The following is a 27,403-nucleotide window of genomic DNA, read 5'->3' on the forward strand; positions in this document are numbered from 1 at the left end:
TATAAAATGCTAGATAAATAAATATAAACTATTTAAATTAGGCTTTCTTTAATATTATTTTTTTCTATTACTGTTGAAAATATAATATCTTAATAAAATAAATATTTTATTACTATACCTGAAAAAAAGAACTATGATTTTTTATACGATTCAAATGTCACTGTCCCTCAGGTATATTTGGGTCACTAATTTGCTCAGTGGTTAGTCATACTTGCCAACTGACGGTCCGCTTTCATTAGAGACAGTAAAAAATATAAAAAAATACGCCGGATCCAAAGACAATAACCATGCTTGCACCGCGTTATTACTATATAAAAAAATAATAATTGGCCACACTGTATAATTTGGCAAAGGACTTTTTGATTCGGAACGTAGTCGTAGCGGTCCCTCGCGGAAATTCGTGCGTTTTCCCTTTCCAATGCATAAAAACTACACCCGAGTACCAATTACGCTGAGAACGAGAAGTCGTCGTAAAAAAGTTGAATTAAAAAATAAATAAATAATAAATTTAACAGTGCGTTGACTTATTGAATTGAAAGTATAAATTCATACTTTATAAATTCATTTAGAGCAATGAAAATATATTATGAGTACGAATTACAACACGAATCAGTTGCAACTTTTTTTTATATAGTAACATCTCGAATCAGCGGTAATAAAAAAACGTGTTTTATACTCTTAATGATACGTATGAAATTGGGCCAGGTCATAAGAAAGAATATCCTCGTCATTTGCTTACTGCGTTATTCAGTTGTAACTAGATGCTTTATGGGATCTTTTGTTGAGCCATTGTTTTCGATTTAACCGATAATTTGCGGTTGTAGAGGTGCATTTAAGTATTTTGCGACTTTGAGATAATTGGCAAGGGACAGTTTGTCGTACTGTATTTCTTTCTTTATATTAATTGAATGTTACATTTGTAGAAATTATGAATAAAGCATCCTTTTAAGTATGATTTTCTTGTGTGATTTTAACATGAGAAAATGTATGTAGTTTTTAGTAACAATGAAGAGGATCATTTTTTTAAAAAGATTATTATGTAACTACACATTTACACTGCTGTTTAGATACATTTACGAAAGCTCGGGATGGTCAAAGCTCGAAACTTGGGTGCCACATTAATGGAGCGATACAAATTTAGTTGAAAATTATTTTTATTTTTGAAAACATGTTTTTCTTAAGCAAATCAACACTGGTAATTAAAAGTGAATTGAGTATAACAAAGCTAGTCGAAAAATATTATGGTTACAGTGAGCCAGTACAAACCATTAAAAAGCTGAATTGCACTAAAATAAAGTGGGATTCAAAGGGTGTCGTATAATAATTTCTGCGACTAAACTAAGTATCGATAAAATTGATCAAACTTAAAAAGGGGATCGATAAGAGAGGTCAGAGCTAGCTAATCGAAAGAGCATTTTGTTCACTGTGATAATACTATACCTCATGTTTCTATACAGATTTAGGTTAAATTGACTAGTTTTGAACCTCTGTCATTTGTACCAGCATTTTTCTAACAAGCTACATGAATTATTTAAGAAAGTTTAAATTTAAAAAAAAAATAAGGAACACTAAAAAACGGAACTAATAAATATATGTTACAATATAACAAATATAATATTTTTTGTGTTCAGAACCGAAACTACGCCATATCGCAGCAAGCGATTACAAGGGGGTATCCCGCAATCATAGTTAATCACGTGAAAAAATTACAAGCTATCGGCCAACTGTCAGAGGCCCTCTATAAATATAAAAGCCTTCGTAAGTGAGGGTAGTTATGTTGTTTATCGATGTAATTGTGGCGCAATTGTGTGTCGGTGAAATTCACAAAATTACCCAATCCGAAACCACACAAATTACGAACAATTACTTGTCACCCGTGTCGCCCGGTGGCGGGGCCAGTGCCGGGTCTCATCTCGGCGCGGATCGACGCCCTGACCACGGCCGCGACACTAATGTCGAAAAGTCGACAGCGAAAAAGCGCGCTGGATTCGAATTTAAATGAAGCGACAGTAGCGCCAAAGCGGCGCCGTCGGAAAAGTCACACGTAAACAACATGGCGGACGCGCGTCAACAAGTCGATTTTAGAATGTGTGTGTAAACGATTGACCTTGAACTTGTGCTTGTAATGGATATTGAAAAAATGTGTTATGGTGGCATTGAGGTATGTATCTATCAAAGAACATGAATAATCAGAAATAATCACTATTCTGAACTTTCTACCCCATATCTATATTAGAGGTAAAAATAAAGTATATGTGATACACTGAAACTAATTGATTAGTTATAAATGATTGCCTTTTGTATTCAAGCATATTTTTGTCAGTATTTCAAAAATAAATATTTTACCTCAGAGCGTTCCAAGCCTTCAAAAGCCTTGCGTTTGGTCAGAAAAACAAATGAAATACTATGAATTTTAATAAAATCAAAATATTAAAAAACGATCACTGACTGGCCAACTTTTGCCCCCCCCCCCCTCCTATAAAAAGTTGAAATGGCGTAACAAATTTTAAACCAGAAAATTTCAAGCAATCTCTCAAAAAAATATGAAAAAAACATTATATTTTTTTATTTTCAGTGAAATCATATTGTAATACATTTTTACCGGTAGATATATATTTTTACCAGTGAAAATTATTTGCCAGTTGCTAGTAAAATAACATGATTTTAACTTTCCCATGCGTAGTAATATGTACATTTACATACTTATGATAAATTATTTACACGCAATGTATTAATTTTACAGTGAATGTGTATTTTCCAATAAAGTTATATTTTCACTAGCGAAATCCAAATATATTTTAATCAGTTAATATATATTTATACTAGCAAAAATATAATTTAATTGATAGGCACTAGTGAAATTAAATGCCCATGAAACTCAATTTGACAGTTGCAAAACGTACATTTGCTGTTCAAACCCAAACCTAACCTATACATATTAACTAAACCCAATTTGACTTTATATAAGTTTTAAAAATTACCATAGTTTTAACACTTTCATAGTGGCTAGTGTCTCAGGGGAAAATAAGCTGAAGAAGCAGTACAGACAAACATCGCATTTTGCTCCATAATTTGTCTGCACTTCGATATTACACTGTTTTAAAAATATGATAGCTATCCTTACCGATATTAATACGGACTTATAATATTGAAGTACTTATATTCCAACCTAATTTTGGGCAATAAGAAGGTGCAAAAACAATTATCTCTTCTCAGAAGTCAAAATTTCACGACAAAAGCAATAATAATCGTACCGTAGCCTTCTGACCGTGACAGCGACGGTACGATTTTATTGCTTATGACGTAGGTTTTTGACTTCTGAGAAGGGATAATTGTTTTTTTGCGCTCTCCTATTGGTTAAAATTTGCTTTATATATACTTCATTTGATTCTCACTGTAAGTCATAATATTGTTATAAAAAGTATTAATATAAACGCTTGATAACCGAGCATTTCCACTGCGACGGCACGATTTACGATTAAAACGGTTTACGTTACTAAACAGAAATTTGTCTTGCAGCATATTTTTGCCATTATTTCAAAAAGAAATATTTTACCTCAGGGTGTTCCAAGCCTTCCAAATTTTTTAGTGATTGTTGGGGGGTGGGGCATGTGTAAACATTTTTGAGTCCTTGAAATCTCTAAAACCTAAACTGAACTAAATCTTACCTAATTAGACCTAATATTTAAGTTTAATCAAATTTTATAGAAACACTTTCATTTGTTTATATTTTTATTTAGCTGGATAAGAACGAGAAGTGGTGCACAAATTAGTTTGAAAAAACATTCTTTTAATTACACAATATATTTTTGTATTTATTATGAATTTTTAGTTACAATATCACAGGCGTCAGCCTAATGGGTTACAATGGGGTAACACATTAAAAAACTAATATATGTATATAAAAATTCACTGTTATTATGGGTACCCAAAAGAAATGACTCTTTTTAACGAAAGGTATTTTTACAAAAACAAATTTATTTTACATTTGTTTTGAGAAATCATAAAATATTTTCTTTTAAATAAATAAACTGCAAAACATATCATTATAATTTATAAGTTTAATGTCGTTTAATTGTTTGTGGTATTTTTTGATATTTTTGCTCTTTTTGTATTATAATATTTTGAATTCATTTTCTGTGGCTATGTATAAAAAAAACATTTATATTATTCTTGTCAATAAATTTTTTTTGTCCATTAAAATGTATTTTATTTCAAATTTTTCACACTTTGTAATTTATTTTGTACATCAATTGCAAACGAAAATAACAAAAATAACCATGTAATATTCTCTAATAAACATAGTACATACTGTTTTCGTTATTTTACTATGAATGACATAAGATTTATTTTGCATAATTTTAAACAAATATTTTCATATTTATCTTAATTTACACGAAATATTTTAATTTTTCAAGAATGATTAAAACCAGTTAACTGGTTTTTGATTTGTAAAAAACCGAAAAATGATTTTATTTTTCGGACGGTTTTTTGGAGTTACAATAATGAACGTTCCATATAAACACCATCTCACGTACTTTTCCTGCTCCTCGTAGCCAACACCGAAAACATATTTGGCAATCTCGTTGAATTGAATTTAGTTGACATTATAGTGGCTATCAGTTATATTATATTTTTGCTAGTAGAAATATACTATATCTACTGGTGAAAATGTGTTTGGTTTTCACTAGTGAAATATATAACTTTACTGAAAAATACACATTTACCGTAACTTTTATACATCGCATGTAAATAAATAGTGATAAATTTGTGAATGTATATGTAATATTACTACATATGGACATCTGCCAGATAAATTATATTTTTTCTGGCAAAAATGTATATCCATCGGTAAAAATGTATTATCCTTTAACTGAAAGATCTCACTGAAATGACATATTTTAAAAAATATGTTCGGGATAGATTCTTTAATATTTTGAAAAATCCAATAGAATATGAAAATAGTAAATATATATGTTGATACGTTTATATTATATGTATGTATGTCACGTCGTTCAGTGTCTATGTCGTAAAAAATTAAAAGCTCTTAAGGCCATGACGTCACCGCCGCAGCAACAGCAGCTTTTCTCGTTGGATTTTTTTCGTCTTCGGTGCTCGTGGAATATAAGTGCGCCGAGAAGCATCCGCCGCTTTAAAAAGATGAGACAGGGAGCATCAATTTGCATGTAAAATGAGGTGGAAAACTCCGAAGCCGAAACGTCAGACAACGCGCGCCAGGAAATGCCCGCAGGACGGGCGCGCATCCGACCGAAGGGGAGGCTCGACAACACACAGACAGACTCTAAAACACACACTTTCGTGTTTAAAATTCATTTTCACACTTCCATCTTTACAGTCTCTACCCTAGGTATGCATAAGCTATACATAGTGAAAGCGCTGAAACGCTTTTAGCGCAAAATACGCAGCAAATTATATTTTTTTGCGTACAAATAAAATAAAATAAAATATATTTATTGAGAAATTTAAGTTGTCTTTGTTATATTTCAGAGCCTGTAAATGTTGATCATATTTAGACATTGTCATATTAATCATACTTAGATATATACAGATTTGAGTGCTGTATCGTATGATCGTGTATATGCGATCGAATATAATTATTGATTGAACTTTGCATCTTGAGCTTGTACAGATCCTTTCAATTTAAACTGGGTCAATTCATTCACAATACACTTTATTACATTTAATAACTATTTAATTAGTTGATACTCACAATGTTTATGCCAAACTCGAATCGTCAAAATCTTAGTTTGTCGTTCACTAGCACTCAAATTGAATTGGGTCATTATCTTGTCTTTATTCAGCATTCACTTATATAATACATATCTATGCACATACGAACGCAATTCATTTGTGTAAGGAACTTGCATGCATATACATGTCTATATTTGTACATTTGCACTGTATACTGTTAGTGCATTTCCGCGTTTCATTCAACGCTTAACCAAGAGCGATGCATTGTAAGTGCAGTACTCTCGACATGGAGCACTCGGCGCACGAGAGCTGTATTGTTGCTAAAGCGATATAATGCTGGAGAATGCTAGTGGTACATACTCGACATCATCGAATCATCCCCGAATTTATTTTGAAACATTCAGAGCGAACATGCGGGAAGTTTGGAAAGCGTTTTGATTCATCAGTACTAATACATACGCAGGCAGAATATGAATACATAACTTACCATTGAATGTAGGTATATATGACATACATACATATTTTGTCCATCGTATACTGAGGGTGGAAATTCAAATATCTAAGCATATAAGTCTTGATGGTATAATTATAGTGTTATATTATTATTTTTTAGTGTAAATATATATTTTTTTTTTAATTAAATAAAAAAAAGAATAAATACGCTTATATAAAATTGATATAATATAATACACTTTTAGGTTTTGAAACCAAAGGGATATGACTTGAGTTTTTTATAAGAATTTATGAATTACCACATATATATGGAAATATAGATGGCGGAGTGTCGAGTTGAATTATTGTCGTGATGATACTCAGAGGCGTCGAGAGCGAACCCGTGCCCAGGGAAAACAATGATTTCGGGCCTCATGACAAAAATGGAATTTTACATATATTTTAACATCGTAATATAATTTCTTGAATAAATAATAATAGGTATGAGTTAGCCCTTTTTATGCTACAAATAAATATAAAAATTAGCCACCGTTGCGACATATTTTCTGAAAACATATTTTATGCGAAATATATTTTAATTAGACATTAAAATTATTAAAAATATCTACTCATAATATTTAGCTGAAAATTAGTCGTGTTTTCTTTGCTGCTCAGTGTTGCCATATAGTGAATTTCCAGTCCAGGTCAAAATCAATAAAACCGTGGTGAAAACGCTCGATTACCAGGCGTTTATATTAATATTTTTTATAACAATATTACAAGTATTTTTACGTTTTATAAGTTTATTAATTTTTATTATTTAAAATTGTTTATTCGGGAAAATAATAGTTAGAATAAATCTGAGTAAATAACTGAAAAAATGTTGATGAAATTTTAGAAGATAAAATAAAGATCTGCGCAAAACTAACGAAGGCGAAAAAGACAAATCATTGATGAGCAAGAAGATTGTTTAAATATTATAATAATACAAAAATGTCTAATATATAATCAATTCAGTGTTAATATGTTTGTAAGTATATTACTGTGAATACTGAGTATGCTTTTTAAATATTTGTTCTTTTTATCTCTCATAAAAATGCCTCGTTCCAAATTAATCAATATTCAATTTAGCGTTTTCAATTCGAAACCCCCTCCTTCCAGTCTTTGATGTTTCCTACGTCAAACGTTTCCTGTGAAAACAGGGTGCTGTCGTCAAGGTGACGCGACCCTCGACAAAATTTACGAGTTGATTGGGGATCAAAATCTATAATTTCGACACAATAAGGTATTAATCTGGATTCTACATAAAACGACTCATCGAATTACCCTCGGTTTAAAGCGTTTTCTTCTATTTAATAATTATTTTTTATCCAATAAAAAAACCTGAAAGCGTGGGACGTGGACGAAGGGAAAGGGTGGACGGGTGATTTACCTGTCCTAAGATCGTGCCTTATTGGTCGAAAACGTTCCCACTTTTTTACCTGTCCAAGCGGGGCAACGATAACCAATCGCCCAAACGTTTTTTTATTCACGTTATGCATATGCTTTACATATATATGTATATACAAAGTAAGGTGACTAAAAATATGTTTTGAAATATTTAATAGTAATTTAAATATATTAAAATTATTTCTTATAAACCAGGGCTGTTTAACCTGCGGACCGCAAGTAAGAAAGATTTTTGACTATTGAATATCCGCACATATAAAAATATGAAGAGTTTTACAGAACTTGTTTTGAATTAAGGATAAAAATAACCAAGTAATTTAGTATATGAGAGCGTCTGTTGACTTCGCACCTATCAATTAAGCTTGTTAGATAATGCTGTAAGAAACTTAGAAAATCAAAAGCTTTGCCACAAGTAATAGTTCAGATCAGTTAATTTATTTTATTTAACTGAAATAATTTTATCTAAAGGGTAAAGATTTTTTTAAATATATTTGAAAAAACATTGAATAATAATACAGAAAAAATATATAAGAAAATCTATTAATAATATTTAATTTCAGCATTAGAATGTGAAATATTGTGGCGTTTTCCTGATCTTTTTTTATTCTTAGTGCTTCGTCTCAAGATGAGACTTTTTTTTATCAAAAAAGCTTTCCACTCAGTCCTGCTCTTATTACCTACACTAGGTATATAACCTAGGTGAAAATTAACTGTCTAGATCAGTGCTTTCCTAAGTAGTGGTCTACGGACCGTCACCGGTTTGCTTGCCCTACATGGCAGTCCATACAACAAGAGTTATAAAACTAGATACAAAGTTTAAAGTACACTCGTTTGAGTTGGACTTTTGCTTCACTATGTGAAGGTATTTATTATATTGTATGCTTATGTACGTTGCTTGTCGAAAGGCAAAGTATTATCAAGGGTTTTTGTGCTGCAAAAGTAGCTTTTTAAATATATTCACGAAAAAAACAATTAGTCAGTAATATTTTTAAATATGAATTGGATAGCCTAGCTAGCTAACTTGTCAGATATATTTCCCAGCATAAATAAACTCAAATCCTCTTTGAATGGAACGATGGTTTTATTCTACACAATGGCTGACAAGTACGTTGGTCGTAAATAAAAAATAGATGCTCGATTACAAAATCGAGAGTCAAGAAATTGTTACGATATGTTTCACAACATAGTAGTACTATATCTTTATAGACGTCATCACTTAAGACTTGACTAAATTAATTTACCATTTCGAGTTTCATTTTCCAAATAAATTAATTAGAATAATTAATCTATTTATTGCATCAATGATTTAACTTAAATGCCACTTTGCAAGGTTATTGTATATAACTGCAGATGAAGGATTGAATATTGTTTTTAATACCATGGTATTAGTAGCCTCTTTATGAATACATTTTAGTGCAGAATATCATGAGTTTGCTAAAATTGCTGAAAGTTCTCTATTCATTTTCTACAATTTACCTTTGCGAAACTGGTTTTTTGTCCATGACCAGATAAAGTACTAGAACATTATAGATATTAGTTTGTCTTTAAATGTAGACTTGATAAACTTGTTATTAATTAATAGACACACATTATGCATTTAATTTACATTATTAAAAGTTATATAATTTTAAATACCGAAATCTAAACTTTCCTCAATTAGAATACTGTGTACATATTCATCTACATCATTGACAGTATTAATCACATCTTGGTTGGCAAAAATATTAGTGTAAGTACGATAGTGATGGCACTGTCATTTCCATAATGTTTTTTCTAAAATAACTCTTACGCCATTTTACTTGAGTAAATTAACTAAAATTTCTGATTGAATTAACGGAGGGTTTATGAACCATGTTTGAAAAATAATTTTTGACACTTCTATGTCAACTTTGTTGATAGATTTCCCTCTAACATTCCAATTGTTCTTGCTATTTTTTCAATTAAAAATCACTTTTTTTAAGTAAATTTAACATGCCATTTTGAAGTTGGGCAAAATACCTGTACACTATTTTTTTAGTTAAATACAGAAACGTCTCTTCAAAACATTAATCGTGCTATGTTCCTTAAAAAAAATTTTGTGCTTCTAGATTTACTAATACTTCTGATTTCTTTATTTTTTTTTCAATCGCAACAAAGACTATCTATAAGGACAGGTACAGAAAAAATAATCTGTAGAGTATTCAAATTACCTTGTGAATATTTTTCCAGCCATTTCAGTCACATTTCAATTATAATTGAATTGCGATTCTGCCCACCGCAACCATCTGTCATCAGTCGTAGCGTTTTTTTATCTGGTTTTGATGTAACGAGCACTTTAATTTCTTGTTTTATGCGTAATATCTGTTTAGTTTTATTATTACACTCTATTGTATTTTATTTTTTTCTATATTTTAGAATTAATAACTAAAAAATGTCATAAAGTGAACATGTCCGATTTTGATACTAAATGTCACATATATTTACGTATTCTTAACCATTTAAACGCAAGCGACTTTTAAGAGAGTTACCGGTTATATCTAAAAATAAATTACTTGGTTTACTGATAAATGAAGCTAGTACAGCAATATTTATTAATTAAAAAATGGCAATAATACGATTTCTTTAAGTGCAGAAAATCTAGAGACTTCTTGAGGACTGAATTATCAACGTTGATTTACGTATAATAATTTATTGGGTGCTATGAAAAAATATTTTCAATATTAATTATAAGAACATTGAGTTGGATATTAACAGGCATTATAATTAAGATAATTTGCGTGTATTTGTTTTTGCTCCCCGAGTACTCTCTTCCTAGCAATTTACGATTGCGTGGAGAGAGAGGGTAAACTAGGAGGTGCAATTATAAGATGTAACTCTTGCAGTCAGAAAAATGTAACTCAATTTGTTGCAGTTGTTGCCTGTCTCCTAGTCTATCACCAAGCGGTGCGATGCTTGTACAGTTTTAATGTGCTTTTATCTTATTTGAAGACGGTCTGGAAAGCGTACGTTCTTTCAAGAGCGCGTCAGATTGTATGACGTAGTTTGTCATTCTTGCAGCCTGTTTTCAGGTGAAGAGTTGGTATACGCACAATTTCGGTTGTATATACCGTTTATGAATTTTATAGGCAGACAAAAATTAACCGCGGGCCATAGCTTTGAAATCTGCTATAAGTAATTATTATTCATATAATAAAATAAAAGTTTTCCAACTGGATTCAAATGTTTTTTCCAAATGGCAACACTGCCAACGAAACCGAAAAGTTGAACGACCCCCGCTACAAGCTCGGTGCCGAAACGTAGCAATGCGCGTTTGATTTGTTTACGTTGGTCGAAAGCTGCGTGGCACGCGGAGTGGGGGCGGATTGGCGGGGTGGTGCGGAGCGAGGGACTCACGCTCGGCGCTTCGCCGCCATTGCTGTCCCGCCCCGCGCCGCGCTCCGCCCCAAGCAGGCGTACCAACCGGCGACACCCCGGCGATTCGATCCTGCAACATTACAGAATGAAAAATATTGATTTGGTATCGTGTAAAAATGAGGCACATGTGTGTTAAAACGATGAGAAAAAAATACATATGCTTTTATGACAGCACGATAGACCAGTGGTGACTAAAACCTGCAAGACCAGGGTTCAAACATATGAACTCGAATGTTTTTTATATGTGCCTGAGAAATTGGAATTCTTTATATTTTTAACAATGATAATTCCGGTCGATATTATGTTTTCCTATATTTCCCTAATCTAAAGAATGAATTAATGATAAATAATTAAAACTAAATTGAGCTAGTCCGTGTATCACACCTATTGATTCTAATTTGTAATATTACTTTATAATTTATATAATAAATATCACTGATTTACAGAATGGTGCTTCGCTACTTAAGTTATTGATTGTGTTGTATGTGAAATTAATTTATTGAAATTTTAAAAAATGGAGAAATTCTTTTGTTTTAGTTTATGTAAAGTTTAAAAATAATACGTATTATAAAAGTCTTTTTTTTTTTACAGCAAAACAAACTATGACGGCTGCGTTCTGTATACCTATACATATTTTTTAAATCTTAGCAAAAAAATTATATTTAAGATTTATTGTCAAGAAATCGAAAAAATGCATCCAGAAGTCCCCGAACTAGTAAATCAAAAAGGTTCAATTCTCTTGCACGACAATTACCAAAGTCATCATAACCATTAGACATTAGATGTAAAATTTCGATAATTACTTAAAAAGTAAGGTTTTCAAAAATCAAGCTGCTGAAGTACATTTTAAATGTAAATGATTCTTTCTATTGGTGTTTATTTTTATTAATATGGCTAATTTTAATATATGTGTTTGTTAAACGATTTATGATTTTCTTACCAAAGTATTTTTTTTAGAAACATAATAAAATGATTTGGTTCGAACTTTAGTTTTTATAATGTTACCAGACGTCATCCTTTGAGGAGCAAACGTTTTCCATTTGTAATGATATCTGAACAAATGCAAAATCCAGACTAGCAATTGAAACATTGGCAACAATAATTATAATTAACCCTTTGAGCTTATGAGTGATTATTATATATAATTATTATATATAATAATCTTTACTTACAAAAAGCAAAATATTATTATTTATTACATCTTTATAAAATGGACCTTTACAACCGTTTGTTTGGTTGAAAAATTCAGGCAGAGATAGTCTGTTTCATTCTCAACTTTCGCAGCATTACACAAATTCGTTAAAAATAGTAATAAATTGAGTTTTATATTTCGGAAAAATGCTGCAATTTTAATTAAAATATGCAATATTTTTTATCGGGAGAGTGTCAACTTGTAATTATATTTGCAAATAACTAATTGAATATTAACGCAATTTAGAAAAAAATAATTTACTCTACTTACAAAAAGCAAAATAATATTATTTATTACATCTTTACAAATAATCGTTTATTTGCTACTTGAGTTAATGAACCTTATATACAATAAAAAATAAATAATAAATAAACCGTTATTTTTTTTTAAGGGTACTAAATATACCGTTTAAGATGTAAGTATTTATAAAGCAGAAACTGGTATTTCACAAAAATAAAAAGACTAAATATTTCTAGGATTTTTCAAAAATTTTGCCACTCTAATTAAACACGTAAAAAACGTTTTCACGTAAAAAAAATATATATGCTTATACATGTTTTGTAAAACTGAAAAACAGTATCTTTTACATTACTTTTGCCACTCTAATTAAATACTTTTTCACGTAAAAGCTACTGTTTTGAAGTTTTGTAAAACTTCAAAACAGTATCTTTCACATTTTTTTAAAATATTTTATTCAAAAAATATTAAAGTTTTAAAATTAATTGCCAGCACAGAGCGAAATTATAAAAGTATTTCGATTATCTTACATTTTGGTTAAATGCAGTATTGCCATTTATTCATCACAAAGAGGAAATTTTTTTAATGATATTTTACGTATAGAATTTAATAAAAAAAATTTAGCCGAAATTTTAAAGGATAAAAGCAAATTAATATAATGATAATGGCCATTTTAAGTAAGTTAGTATTTTCATTACTTAAATGACTCAAAAACACACATATACAATTATATATAAGTACATATAATGAAACCGATTAGTAATGATTTGTGCTAAATTGTGTTAACTTTTAAATTTAACATTATCGTTAGGAAAAACTTTATAAAATATAGTTTTTTTTGCTACCAAAAAATTGAATATTATTTAAAAATTACTAATGTTGAAAATATAACTTCATATAAAACACTATTTATTTTTATGGGTTTAATACTTTTTTGTAAATCATTGAATCATGAGAAGTATTGTATAACTTATATATTTAAACCAAATATACACATAAATACTTACTTTTTTTATTTTTTGCATTTATCGTATAGTTCTTTAAATATAGGCAAGAGCGTCTGATATTTATTATAAACGTCACATATAATATAAGTTTTATCCTCGTTTTTTTTCGCTATTTGTGTGTCGCACAAATATAATAACAATATATTATACTTTCATGTGTGATTCATGATCTCAAGAAATTTACGTAAATTAAGTTTTAAACGTTTTAAATAAAAATAATACAATGAACTAGAAAAAAATGCTTTGTATATTTTGAAAGCTCAAATAAATCACGATTGAGAGATTTTATGTATAGTAAATTATTGTGCATACTAGATTTTTCTAGAGTAATAGATTTATTTATATATAATATATAATATGTACATAATTATAATATTTTATATTTTAATTATTTAAAATTTAATACATATTGCTAGAAAAAATCGTGAACAAAGTTCTTGCTGAACAATTGTGTGACACGAGATTTTTGGTCATCCCTTGTCCTTTTATTCGGCATATACACACTCCCACATACACACACGACGTTTCAATGAAAAGAGGGTTGTTCACATAAAAAGGAGTGGAATATAGCAACAATAGAACGTAATTGAGGAGTAACCCCAAGTTTTCACTTGAATAATCCCCTAGGCCTGTGTTTCCACTCAAGTCAACCCCAATGGGGGGTATATTTCCACATTATCTCAATATGAGAACCATTTTTCTTGAAAAATCGCACACGGTGGCCTATTATGTATGTATATATAATATTTATAGCCCCACATCAAATGGGACTAATGCCAAAATATTACTATCTGTTTCGGAGGAAAAAAATCGCATAGGTCAGTAATATAATTATTAATGAAACGGACATTATAACAGAACATTCGTGTTAAAACGCATGGCGCACTTTAAACACAGTAATCTTAGTATGATACGAAACAAATTTGTATGTAATTTATATATCGACATACTATTTGTGGTTGTTTTTTTGGGTTGGTAAAAACCGGCAGTTTTTCAATACGCATAATAAAATTACATTATTATTATTGTGTGTCTGATTTGATTTAAATAATTTGGTATGCAAAAACGTTATGTTTTTTATGTACATATTTAATGTACAATGCTATTTTTGTTATTTTATTACAGAGTAGAGAGCATCGCATTAGGTAGTGTATATAATGTACAATACCGTGAAGAATATGAAGGCCTTATTAACCGCATGATATTCAATATTTTTCACTAATATATATTTATTATAAAAATTGCTTACATTTGCAATAAGTGTATATATTATAATTTCCGATATAATCTATTAAATATTCTAAAATACACATTTTACGTTTTAGTTGTATTTTAAATTATTTATGTGATATGCATTGGTTTTAGTAAACGTAAAAAGATAAGTTTTACAGATCGCTAGATCACTATCGTATGACTAGAGATTAAGTAATCAACTTTATAATAATAAAGAAGCAAGTGAAACTTGTGCTAGTGAAATTAAGGACCATCTATATCCGAATGGAATTTTTGTATTCATAGATGTCAACGTATCAATTACAACAGTAATTTTCATATATGCCCTAATCTATTAAGTCTTTTTTATTCAATACAACAATAATTTCGAGCAATTATGAATAAATAAATACTTTTAGAATATTTATCTTCAGTTAATTTTTTAACAGGCACAATCTTAATATTATCAAATTGGTAAGCATTAATTATAAAACGCAAAAGTTAAAAAAAAAAAAAAAAATTTTAGTTTATGAAAAGTCATTATTAATAAATTTGTGATAATAATTATTTTATAATTAAAATACTAATCGATTGTTTTAGATCATATTTTTGGTCATTTTTATAATTTTACAGTTTTAAATAAAGGTTTAAATAAATGTCACGCTAGAGAGCTATAGAATATGATTATTATTTAATAAAATGTGGCACAATGGAGTTTCATAAAAAAATATCTTATATTCCAAAAAATATCGACTCAGCATTTCTTTCATCATATAAATAAAAAGCTTCTTCTACTTTTCTGATCTGTTTAATGTCAGTTACGATAAGCTGGTCCGATTCGAATCATTTCATTTTATTATACAATATTTTTTATATACTTGCATTATACTGCATTTGAATAACCTGTTTTGTCACGATTGGTATTAATTAAATTTTAGTAAATAAATAATTTTATATATAAATTTACTATGAAATTTTGTCATAAAAGTAAAAAGCTCCTTTATTTATATGTGTTAAAAACCGTCTTTACATAAACGTAAAATTATTTGTACAAAATTAAAATTAACGTTTAATGACCACACGCCATTTTATGTTTAAATTTATGGTCGCGGTTAAATAATTAATAAGAAAAAATCATCGATGTTTTTCAGCTGTCCTTTTCCGCGTCATTTTTTTCACCTGCCCTCTCACATTCTCCATATGATTAAAAGCGATGAAAAAAATGATTTTAAATTAAATTTTCAATAGGTTATCGAAGAACATACTTCCATACGTACGTATGCATGTATAAAAAAGGAGTCTAATATTTAAAACGTAATCGAAGAGCGTCTGAATGGAGAACACCGACCACAATAGTCATTACGCCACGAGTTGATGACACGCCTCGGCTTTTGTGGACTAACCTGTGATTACAGTGTATTCAGATGATCCGGCCAATAGCTAGGGTCAACTTTTATATATATAAAATTATATGAAATTATTATTTTTAGGTATCAACACGTAATTATTAAATAAAAAACACAATTTCGGACCTGAAAGCCGTTTAATGCGCGCGCTGGCCCCAAGAATGTATCCGCGCCTAAAAAGAACACGTACAATAATGTAACCGTGCCTGTACGGCGGTGTTCAAACATTTTGAATATTCTATATTGTCTGTATCATGGTTAACTAAAAGATTCTCAAACATTTATTTATAATATTGATAATAATTTACCTTGCGTAAAAAGCTGCACAAATGCGCATTGATAACGCGTTATATAATCATAAAGTCGCATTATCGGGATACTTTTAGTTGCGCCATATAACATTAAAATATTTATTTATTTAAGACACTACTATACATACATATATTTATTTATTACAATAAAATAAAATAGCATGCATTTACATATAATAATACAAATATTAAAGTATAAATATGCGAGTAAATAATTTTCATTGCCACGTTAGAAATGTGTTTCTTTATTTAACTCATTTATTTATTTATGTTGAAATATATCTTTAGACATTTTGTGTGTATTTTAAAATGTAAAGATAACATAAAACTTTTCAGTATGTTTGCACATATACAAAATAAAACAGTAAATGGGTAAAAATCTTGATGTTTTCTAATGTTTACAAGCAGGACAGTGATTTTAAAACAAGCTTTGTCGCTAAATATTTACGACTTCTTGATACATCGTGTTATTTTATCGGCAATTCATTTTTGCTCAACAGTGATATTAAGGTATATATATTTTTATATAATTACAATGTACTATCTATCCTTGTTTATAAATATTTATTTTTTTGCAGTGTAAATTATAATAAAAATATGAATCGTAAATATTCTTAAATTTTGTTGGAAGATGATTTTAATAATGATTTAGCATAAAAAAATCAATAGTTTGGATAAAGTAAACATTGCAAGCGAAGCAAATGTGACAAAATAATCTAAATATACACCTAAATGGAATTTAAAATATACTTGTTTCTAGAATTAAAGTTTATATCTAGTTTCGTCTTATGCGGTTATTAGAAAAAAAGCTCAAGAATTGTTTTTATAAGATTTGTCTTTGACTTATGTATAATTTAAATTATAAAAATAAAAATGAAAGTAATTTTACATTACAATTTGACTAAATAAAGTGTTGATACTGGCGATAAATTACCCCAATATTATTATTGTGTGAAAGCAGTAATTTATATTGTTTTTAGATATGATCTATGGATCTAAAAAAATATGATTTAATAACCGAAGTCGGAGAAAATTTTTTGTAATAGAATTGTCAACAAAATGTAGATAATCGCGAAAACAGTGGTAAAAACTATTACAGGCACAGCATGGCTTCAAACTATATAATAAATTTACAAATAATATTCCTCCTTCAACAATCAGCTAATCAGTAACTTGAGCGATGAGAAACATATAAAGATTTTGACCCAGAAAGGAGAGGTTCGCTGCAATGACAATAATAAATCAATTCGTGTGGTGCATAAACCTCAATGTAATCTTAGCTGCCTATATATTTACGGCTATTGAAATAAATAGATTGATCTAATAGAATCAAGAATCTTGTCTTGAAAAAAAATGTGGAGGATTGTTTTAAATATAGAATAATTAAATAATATTAAATACAGTCAAATACATTACAATTTTTTTTAATATTTGATAAAAATACGAAGAAGTATCCTGAAATTTTATTTTTAAAAGTTTGGCTATTCAGATATTGATCTAAAATAATTAAGTAATTTAGATCATAAGATTAGAATAAAGGTACTTATTTATAGTTCTACCAAATGCTACCGTCACTATATATATATTAAATATAAATAAAGAGGCGTTTTATTGTCAATCATAAAATAATATGAAATAAATACAAATTGTCATTAATAACTTTATTAAATAAAAAACATTTTAATTGGAGTACTCTTTAAATAATAGCAATAATTTTCCACTACTATTATTTATTAAATCCAGTTAGGCAAGTTACTGAAAGATTTAGCTATGTATAAATAATAGAAATAGTCGATTGAAATGTAGAGATCAGACTGCTTTTAAATTATTTTATTGATTAATATATATTCTATTTTATATTTTTTTGGTACATAAATAATTGCAGGCATCATATTTATCCATAGTTTCTTTCCATAAACATACACGTATATAATATATTACATTTATTATAATAATATCCACATAATATTATATTATACACGCGGTAATTGCGTTGAATAAGCGCGAAAGTGTTAATATAATTCGACGTAATACAAATATCCCTCGCGGTGGATGTTTCAATTAAATTTTATTGTGTCTCATAAACATTGGCGTGTGCATATTTTCCGCGATGAATTATTGCAACATTCCATCATTGTAATGTAAATGATGTAATTAAAGATGATTCAATGCACCGAAAACACACGAATGCAATAATTAGCGCACGCAAATGGAAAACGGAGCGCATCTATGAACATGCGATGTATATATAGTATATCTATTTATCATATATGTTTTAGGGATTTGAGTGTATAAATAAGAGGAATAAATAATATTAATCACTCAACCATCATCATTGATGTAACAGATGTATTATTTTTAATGGTGTCAGTGGTAGTGAATACATAAAAATAACAACCGTCGTTTTATACAATGATAATTAATACTTCAGTATTATATTCTTAGATTACGACGACCGCAGCATGATTTTAATATTGGTTTTACTTTATGGCTGTAATATAATTTTATTTGATTTTTAACGATTATTAGACTACATAGCCTGATTTTTTTGCAATATGTACTTACCAGTTGATCCAATAATTATTAATATAGCAACTGTATCTCAACCTAATTAAAAATATATTTTAAATAAAATAGCTATTCAAGTAGATTATTATATATAACAATATCTACTACTAAATTGATAAAAATGTTAATTTAAATTGACATATGACATATCAGCATATTATTTAAAATTTTATGAAATGATCTGCACATGATCCATATTAAATCCTATCAAAATACCATTAAAGAAAAAAGTGCATAGAATAAACTAGAAGTCATCGACCTGCCAACATGCCCAGTAATGGGCGATTCAAGCTTCCAGTGTGAACGATGGGTGTTTTTGTCCGGTGCTAATGATCCGAAAATGAACGAAAGAGATGAAACCTTTTTAAGAAAAAAATTAAGACACGTTGTTCAACGGTGATTGTGAATATAGTGATATGTGCGAAAGTGATTCTAATTCAAGTGTACGTGAATATAGACCGCGTGTGATCAATTTACTTTCATTCAGTGATGGTGAGTGTGATAGTTATATTATCCCAGAAGACTGGAGTCAATTTGATCCAATAAGCGATAGTCAAGATTTTGAAGGTATTCCAGGGGAACAAGTTTTTCTCAATAAAAGCATCGAAGAAGTGGCCAATTTATTTATTGGCGATGATCTGATCGAAATAATATTTAGACAAATTGTAAATTTGTTAAAAATGCAACAATTTCAAGTAGTACAAATAGGCTGGCGAAAGTAAAACCAATTGTTAATTACTCTTAAGGTAAATTCAATGATATTTACAAGACAAATACCTACTAATTATACCTACACCGAAAATGCAGGAAGATTTTTAAACACGGCGATGACAGTACTAAATCCGAATCTGGACAAATTTAACTCGCAAAATATTTATTTTTACGGAAAACAGAATTTTGTGGAACAATCCGTTTGCCAGAATCTTAAAAATATGTAATTAAGGCCCCTGCAGATGAAACATGGCAGAAAAGGTAAAACGCTAAAAAAATAAGAAAAAATATTTCAGAATGATATTTACTTTTTATAACAGCCAGATAATCGACACGAGAAAAAAAGAGAACGACCTTGTTACAAAATATTTTGAAAAACAATAGAATAAACAAAAAATGTTATTTTTTATTTATATTAATGCGCATTGTTTTATTCGTTCCGTGTCTATCAAAATTTGAATCGTAACAGCAAAATTAAAGTCAAAGCTTTTCTTTTGAGTAAGGCTAAAGGATGAATGCAGAATTCAGTGGAATCTATCGATTCTGAAGACATTTCACCAGTTTCTATCAAATCTTGCCATAGCCGTGCTTTCGGATTAGCTGAAAAACCAGCAGACAATAAAAATAAAAAGTGGGGAGAAATATTTGAGAAGAAAATGTCGTGAAAGATACAGCATACATGTGTATATTGACGAGTGTTTTTATAAGTATTAAAAAATATTGGAATCATTAAAAAGTGTAATTAATAAAAATAAATATAAATAGTGTGGGTAATAAGTGCAGTGATAAAAATAAATGTGTTTGTGACAGTTGTAAGCAGAAAGAGGGCGCCGAAAAATTTGGTGAGTGCAAATTATATTATATTATAAACGGATGTTTTTTTATAAATCTTTTATACAAAAATGTATAAAAGCATTTAAACATACATATTTTAATTCATAAATAACTGGTTTGTAACCACTGAAACCATTTTCAGTTTACACAAAATATTAGGAATGAAAAATACATATTTATTCGTTCATATTATTGTTTCTAATTATTTTACAATAAGCTGATAATTTATCCGAATTGTAGCTTTTTTTCTCTGGTTTTTTAATTTGTAAATCATTGTAAATCATTGGTTTTCCAAATGATTGGGAAATTTCAAAATAATAAATACCCTGTAACAATGTTCGTATGTTAATGGATGATATTTTTGGAAGTTGTTTGATTACTGTGTTATCTGATTTATCTACATATACCGTGACAATTTTACTTTTTAATTTTGTAATAACATACAGAATCTTAGGTTGAAAAACTTTGTTAATTGATGTACTATCAACCGAGATGTTTCGATTTCTTTGGATTGGATAAAATTACTGATTTATTCAGCTTTGGTTGCAATTAAAATAATATTAATATTAATAATATTATATATACAATGGTATCTTGACTTATGAGTTTAATTTATTCCATGACGGAGTTCCTAACTCAAATCACTTGTATATCAAATCAATTTTACCAAATGAAATAAATTGAAATGTTATTCATTTCTAGATTATAGTGTAGAATTATGGATATTTATTATTATTTTAAAATTTAATTTGTATTCGAGAGATGAGGAAATTAAAGAAATGTAATCCTAAGGTTGTAATATTATATGTTTTGTTCTTAAAAGCGAAATAAAATAATTATTATAAAAATTGTACTCTGAGTTAAAACCAATTAGAAGTCCAGTTATATTTTTAATTGAGGTAAAGTTTAATGCTTTGTTTATATTATAACATTATTTTTATAGTTTTTATTATAACACGCTTTATGTAGTACATTTACAACGTGAAGCGTTACGTCCTTATGGCGTCATTAATGCACACTGACTAGACACGATTATCTGGGGGTTCCGAAACGTGTGTAACACACAACCGAACGATCATTTTGGTGGTAATTTCCAGACCCAAACCCCAAGGTCTTGAACCTCTCCGGCATTATGTATGTTAATGAGATGTTAACTCATTACGACACTGACTACGAAAACTCTTGCTTTTTTCTTCTGATGCCATCCCGACGCGAAGGTATAATTTCTGGGCCGACTCTATTATGTTTAATTAATTTAACCTAAATTATATAAATAGTCTATCTTCTTTTGCAAAAGTCGTTTGGTACTAATGATACGTTTTATTCACGGGGAAAAAAGTTAAAATATGATAATGCGCGGCGCATTATGTCGGGCGCTCGTGAAAATTCGTTATGAATGGACGCTAAATTGCGATTATTTTATTTGATTACATGTATAATGATAAACAATATATAATGTAGACACAATAAATATCTTTATGAACGTGTAATCTCTTAAGAAGTGTTATTCGGTTAAATTATCATGATTAAAGTTACTTAATATGGTAGTCAGTGGGAAGTGAAAAATGTTTAATATTTTATATCGTAAATGTATCATGGAATTTTATTTCTTTATTTTATTTGGCTTAGTTTGATGTGAATTTTATTTTAACGTTGAAGCATCTGAATTTTTAATTATATTTTGCCGTTTAGTTTGTATGTATTATTTATTACATATAATAAATATTTGTCAATATAATATTTATTAACTTTTTGATGTATCATCCTGTGTTATGGAATTAAATTAAATACATCATATAATTATTGTAAGATACGTACTCATTTAATACGTAGGGTTGACTTTTAATATTCCCTGAATTATTCATGTTACGTTTTTCATTATATCATCATAGTAGATGATCCAGCTTCTAATGTACGCATTTTTTGCTGCTGTAATGTTCATATTCATACAAGATGTACCAGAAATATATACCATAAAATTTTATTTAAGACAACAATGAACAAACGTAGAATGAAAAATTTATTCACTAACTTTAAATTTGTTTTTTCAAAAATTTTTAAATGCCTTAAACCGTACTACATTTTACGTTTTAAAATTTTTTATAATTTTAACATATATACCTATATAATTATTATTCTAAGAATATACTTTCTCTCTTAAATATTTTATAAAGTTAATAAAATTAATTATAAATTTAATTAATAAATTAATAAAATACATATTATTTTAAAGATATTTTTTATCAAATTGTATGTATGTACTCGTTGATTTTAAAATTATATTATATGTTTGTAAAATCTTTTATTAGAGCAGAAGAGTTTGTAGAAAAATTAATTAAATTAGGATCTACAGATAAAAAAATGTAATACATATTTTGTACCACAAACTATCATAATTTATTTAAATTTTATACTCTTTTGCTATATTTTAATAAAAAATATAAAACAAAAGACTTTAAAGAATAAAATATACTTTTAAAATCGCAGAAATAATCTAGAGCAAAATTTTTTAATATATGCTATAAACCACAATTTATCATTATTTAAATTCTTTAATCTTAAATAAAGTTTTTTTGATTTAGTAAATCTAAAATACATTTTTATTAAGGAATAAAATATAAAACCGAAAACGAAAAATAAGTAATAATTTTTAAATATTTCTAATTATAATCTATTAAATATATAACAATCTAAAAATAAATAATAAATATTGACTATTTTTATTAATTACTAGTATTTTTTAAATTAAAACTATCATACTTTTATTTGTAATTCATAATCTTTTGCTATAATTTATTAAGGTGAAAGCATTAAAAAAAATGTTTTTAGTGAATCTATAATTTTTCTTCGTTAAATTTACTTACTTATTTTTTTTATTAGCATAGCTTTGAAAGCTTTATTAAATAAAAAAGCTTCATATAATTATAATCTAGAGCTGAAAATACAAGAATAAATTTATTTAATATATATGTTTTATATATTTTCTGAATATCTGAAAACTCTTGTTAAAATAGTTTTATCAATACAATATAAAAAATATTCTTAACTTATTAAAGCTATTTTTCAGAAAAGATATTTTTTTTTGGTTCAACTTCAGTTCTATTGCTTTCGATTTATTATATTTTTTTATTATTATTATGGGATACACTGTACTTTTTTGTAGGTTTCTCGACATCTTCTGAGATGTTGATCTGAGCTTATCGAATATGCAGCAGTGATTAGGAGCAAAAAGTTCCCGCGTTACACCCGAGAACGAAACCCGCCGGCGTTTACGGCTTATAATTAGCATAATTTTACTTATATAAAAATTCAGATTACTATAAAAAGCACATACACACACTTCTATATATATATTATGGGACGCCGGGACGATTTTATTACATAATATTATAATAATAAATCGATCAGATCATAACACCGCTAATGAAGGCATTTCCTGAAAAAAAATATGAAAATATAAAATAAAACATGAAAGGATTTTAATTTAAGGGATAATGGTTCATACTTATATTATGATCAATATTTAAAATATTTTAGATGAAGTAAAGTAATATAAAATTAAAAACCTCAGTATAATATTATTTAGATAGATTTATTTATTATTTTCTTTCTTATTTTTTACGGTTATTAAAAATAATAATATATAAAAAAAACCTACTGCTAATTTTTTTAGATACAAAAATATTATTCTCAAACAATTTGTAAGATACAATCATATTATTTATGCGTATTAGTTTATAAATAATTTTAATTTTATTATAAATAACTTTTATTTTTAAAGAAAAATTTAAAGTAATTCTGACGATAACTAGTAATTAATAACGTTGCAAATTAATTATTTTAAATGTTATATTACACATAATAATACACTTTCTTTGTAGCCATTTAATATAAATTAAATTAGCAATAAATAATAATGGCACATTTATTAAAACACCTTTTTAGTATAAAAATGCATTATGAGTTTTATGTACGCATTTTAAATGTTGTATTATAATTATTAATCATAAAACTTAAATGTAAATTTATCTTGTAAACGTAGCACGATCAGTTATAATATATTTAGTTTTATATTAATCAAGATCGGAATGTTGGAATACTTAAAGTGATTAACATATAAATTAATTTCCATTTAAATCGTACTTTTTACAATGGTATAAATGGTCAATATGTAATTATTTAATATATTATAGTAGTTATATTGACCCTAAAATAAAATATTATATTTTACATTAAAAACCTATTTAAAATTATAATATGATAAACGTTGAATAATTCATAAATCTTATTTATTCCATTTTCAACGTGAAACGTTTTAAATGCGGCGCCGAAAAACAGATATAAAAAAATTCAGAGTATCATTAGGGCAGAGGTTGTCAACATTGAATGCATATATAAATTTAAATTAAACCCTATATTTATAATATAAAATTTGGTCTTATGATAATGAGCAACGTCGTGCATTAATGTGTAAATTATCAACGAATTTGCTTAGTAAAAAGGTTAGGCGCCTCTGTCCCTATCTTTTTTTTCACCGTCCGCCGCTGCAAGACAACATATAATTTTCGGGGACAAATAATTTTTTCCACGACATCCTTCCACTTAAAGTTTTTCAGGTCAAAATGACTGTCTGTCTAGCATTAATGCGAAGGTCGGGGCGATCATTATAATCACATTTCGGACCTCTAAAAAATATATATTTTTTTATGTCGGTACATACAATATAATGTTCATTGATATCACACGCCACGAACCTTCACTGTCATATCTATACTCTCGTCGCATTGGCCGAAATTTTTCAGTACATTGTTCTGTTTTTATTTGTCGGTGAAATTTCACGGTCTGGTGAGCGTGATCAATCAGTTCATAAAATGGATCGTTCGATGATTTGTCATTCTTTTATGTTCATTTCACTGAATGAATTTGAATAATAAGATAATATACAATACAAATGAACGCGGGAATGTATTCAGTATAATAAATTTTATTTCTCAAATGTGTACATTTTTTAATTGAGAGATTAAAAATTCAGAAGTACTATTCACTTCTATATTGAGCGTTAAATTCCAGACTAGAAATTGCTATCATATAATTTTTTCGTATTTTTTATTATTTAATGTCAATGATGTTTGGCATGTTCAGATAATCAGATGTCATGATGATAAGATTTGTAAAAAAAATTCAGTTGTATCATACCTTTGCAGAACAAAAAGTATTTATTGATAAGTCAATGATTCAAAGTCTGAAATATTATATTTACAACTTAAATAATGGTGGACATGGCTAATATCTTGAATGAAAAGATTTAACAGTCAATGAAATAGTAGTTTTTAGGGTCTTTATACATAATTTATCTGTATCAATGCAAAATAAATCAAGTGATGCCTTTTTAAAAAAATCATCTGATGGTGAAATCACATCAGTAAGCTATGGTTTATAAATACATATAATTGGCGAATCTTATAAATTTTAAGAGTTAGCCATACTAAACTTCATCAGTACTTTCATCCAATTCTAATCCAATAGAGAGTTTTTCTTTTTATTCTTAATGGCTTTTTCATAAATTTATTAAAAATATCGGCGTCAAAAATTATTGACGTCATTGTTTCTGATTATAAAATGATTTTTTGGTTTTTACTTATATGACAAATGTACACAAATATTATAATTTATGAAAATCTGAAAAAGTTTTTAGTAGTTCCTAATCTTAACTTAACCGTACCTTATATTTATCTATGTATTTAGACTTTTTAAGAAATATTTTTGCAGTTCAATGTACCTTATAAAATTTAGTATCTAAAAAACACAGAGAATTTTCGATTTTAAGTTTGCCAAGAAAAACGCAATTTTAAAAAGTGATAATGATAACTTTTGACGGGGATTTTTGACATCTGAGAAGTGATAATTGTTTTTCGCGCTCTCCTATTAGTCAAAATTAGATGTGCTTTATTCGATTCTCACTCGTAATATTGTTATAAAAAAATTAATATAAACGCTTGATAATCGAGCTTTTTCACCGCGATGACATGAATTTATTGCTTTTGACCTGAGCTGGAAATTCACTATATGGCAACACTGAGCAGAAAAAAAACACGACTAATTATCAGGTAAATATTATGAATGGATATTTTCAATAATTTTTATTGCCTGATTAAAATACTTCATAAAATATGTCGCAACGGTGGCTAATTTTTATATTTATTTGTAGCATAGAAAGGGTTGATTCGTATTAATTATTATTTTATCAAGAAATTATTTTACGATATTAAAAAATATATAAAATGCCATTTTTCTCATGAGGAATCGTTGTTTTCCCAGGGCTTAAGTTCGCTCTCGATGGCCTTGGGTATAGATGTTATAGCTAATATAGCTAGTTCTTACACTAAACAAATTGTAACTAAACATACATATATTTTTAAAAAAAATAAAAAATACTTAATGCTATAATTTATTTCTTAATGCATGAAGGTGTTTCTTTATTCCCTTGGCCGTACTCGTATTCTTATACCAAACTATCTAAAAATCTATTATATATATTATCTTGACATTATTCCAACCAATGCTCACCTTTTCATGGCGTGTTATGCAAAATAAAGAATGGCAAAATATAAAAAAAAGCTTAGCAGGGGTTTGTAAATATTTTGCTTCTAAAGACAAGTTTCTTTAAAAACTTGTATCTCATCAGGAAAGGATCGTAGATTATGTATGTGATTATTTTAAATAAATAAACATACTTACTCTTGCTTGATTTTTTATATATAAAATAAACATTTATGTTTATCTAATATTAGCATATTTAGCAAGTCCATAAAATAACATGTGTATATTTTTGTGAAATGTTTTTGCATCTATGTACGCCTCTTATTATTTGTTGCAGAAAACATTATCACATAAAAAAACACTACTGTTTTTCGATTCAATCTTTGCAAATAAGCAATT

At 28.0% G+C, this 27,403-nt stretch overlaps 1 long non-coding RNA gene across 1 annotated transcript in view; it reads left to right on the top strand.

Moving 5' to 3' along the window:
• Window positions 1-1,923: 1,923 nt before the first annotated feature.
• Window positions 1,924-27,403, top strand: part of LOC148236726 (uncharacterized) — a 56,836-nt gene continuing 31,356 nt past the window's right edge. The window contains exon 1 of the long non-coding RNA XR_015809066.1: window positions 1,924-2,161. This is a non-coding gene — a long non-coding RNA (uncharacterized LOC148236726). The remainder of the gene's footprint in view (window positions 2,162-27,403) is intronic.

The sequence above is a fragment of the Plectrocnemia conspersa genome, unplaced genomic scaffold, assembly GCF_051122295.1.
Source record: "Plectrocnemia conspersa isolate PC_06_02 unplaced genomic scaffold, ASM5112229v1 ptg000003l, whole genome shotgun sequence".
Taxonomy (NCBI): domain Eukaryota; kingdom Metazoa; phylum Arthropoda; class Insecta; order Trichoptera; family Polycentropodidae; genus Plectrocnemia; species Plectrocnemia conspersa.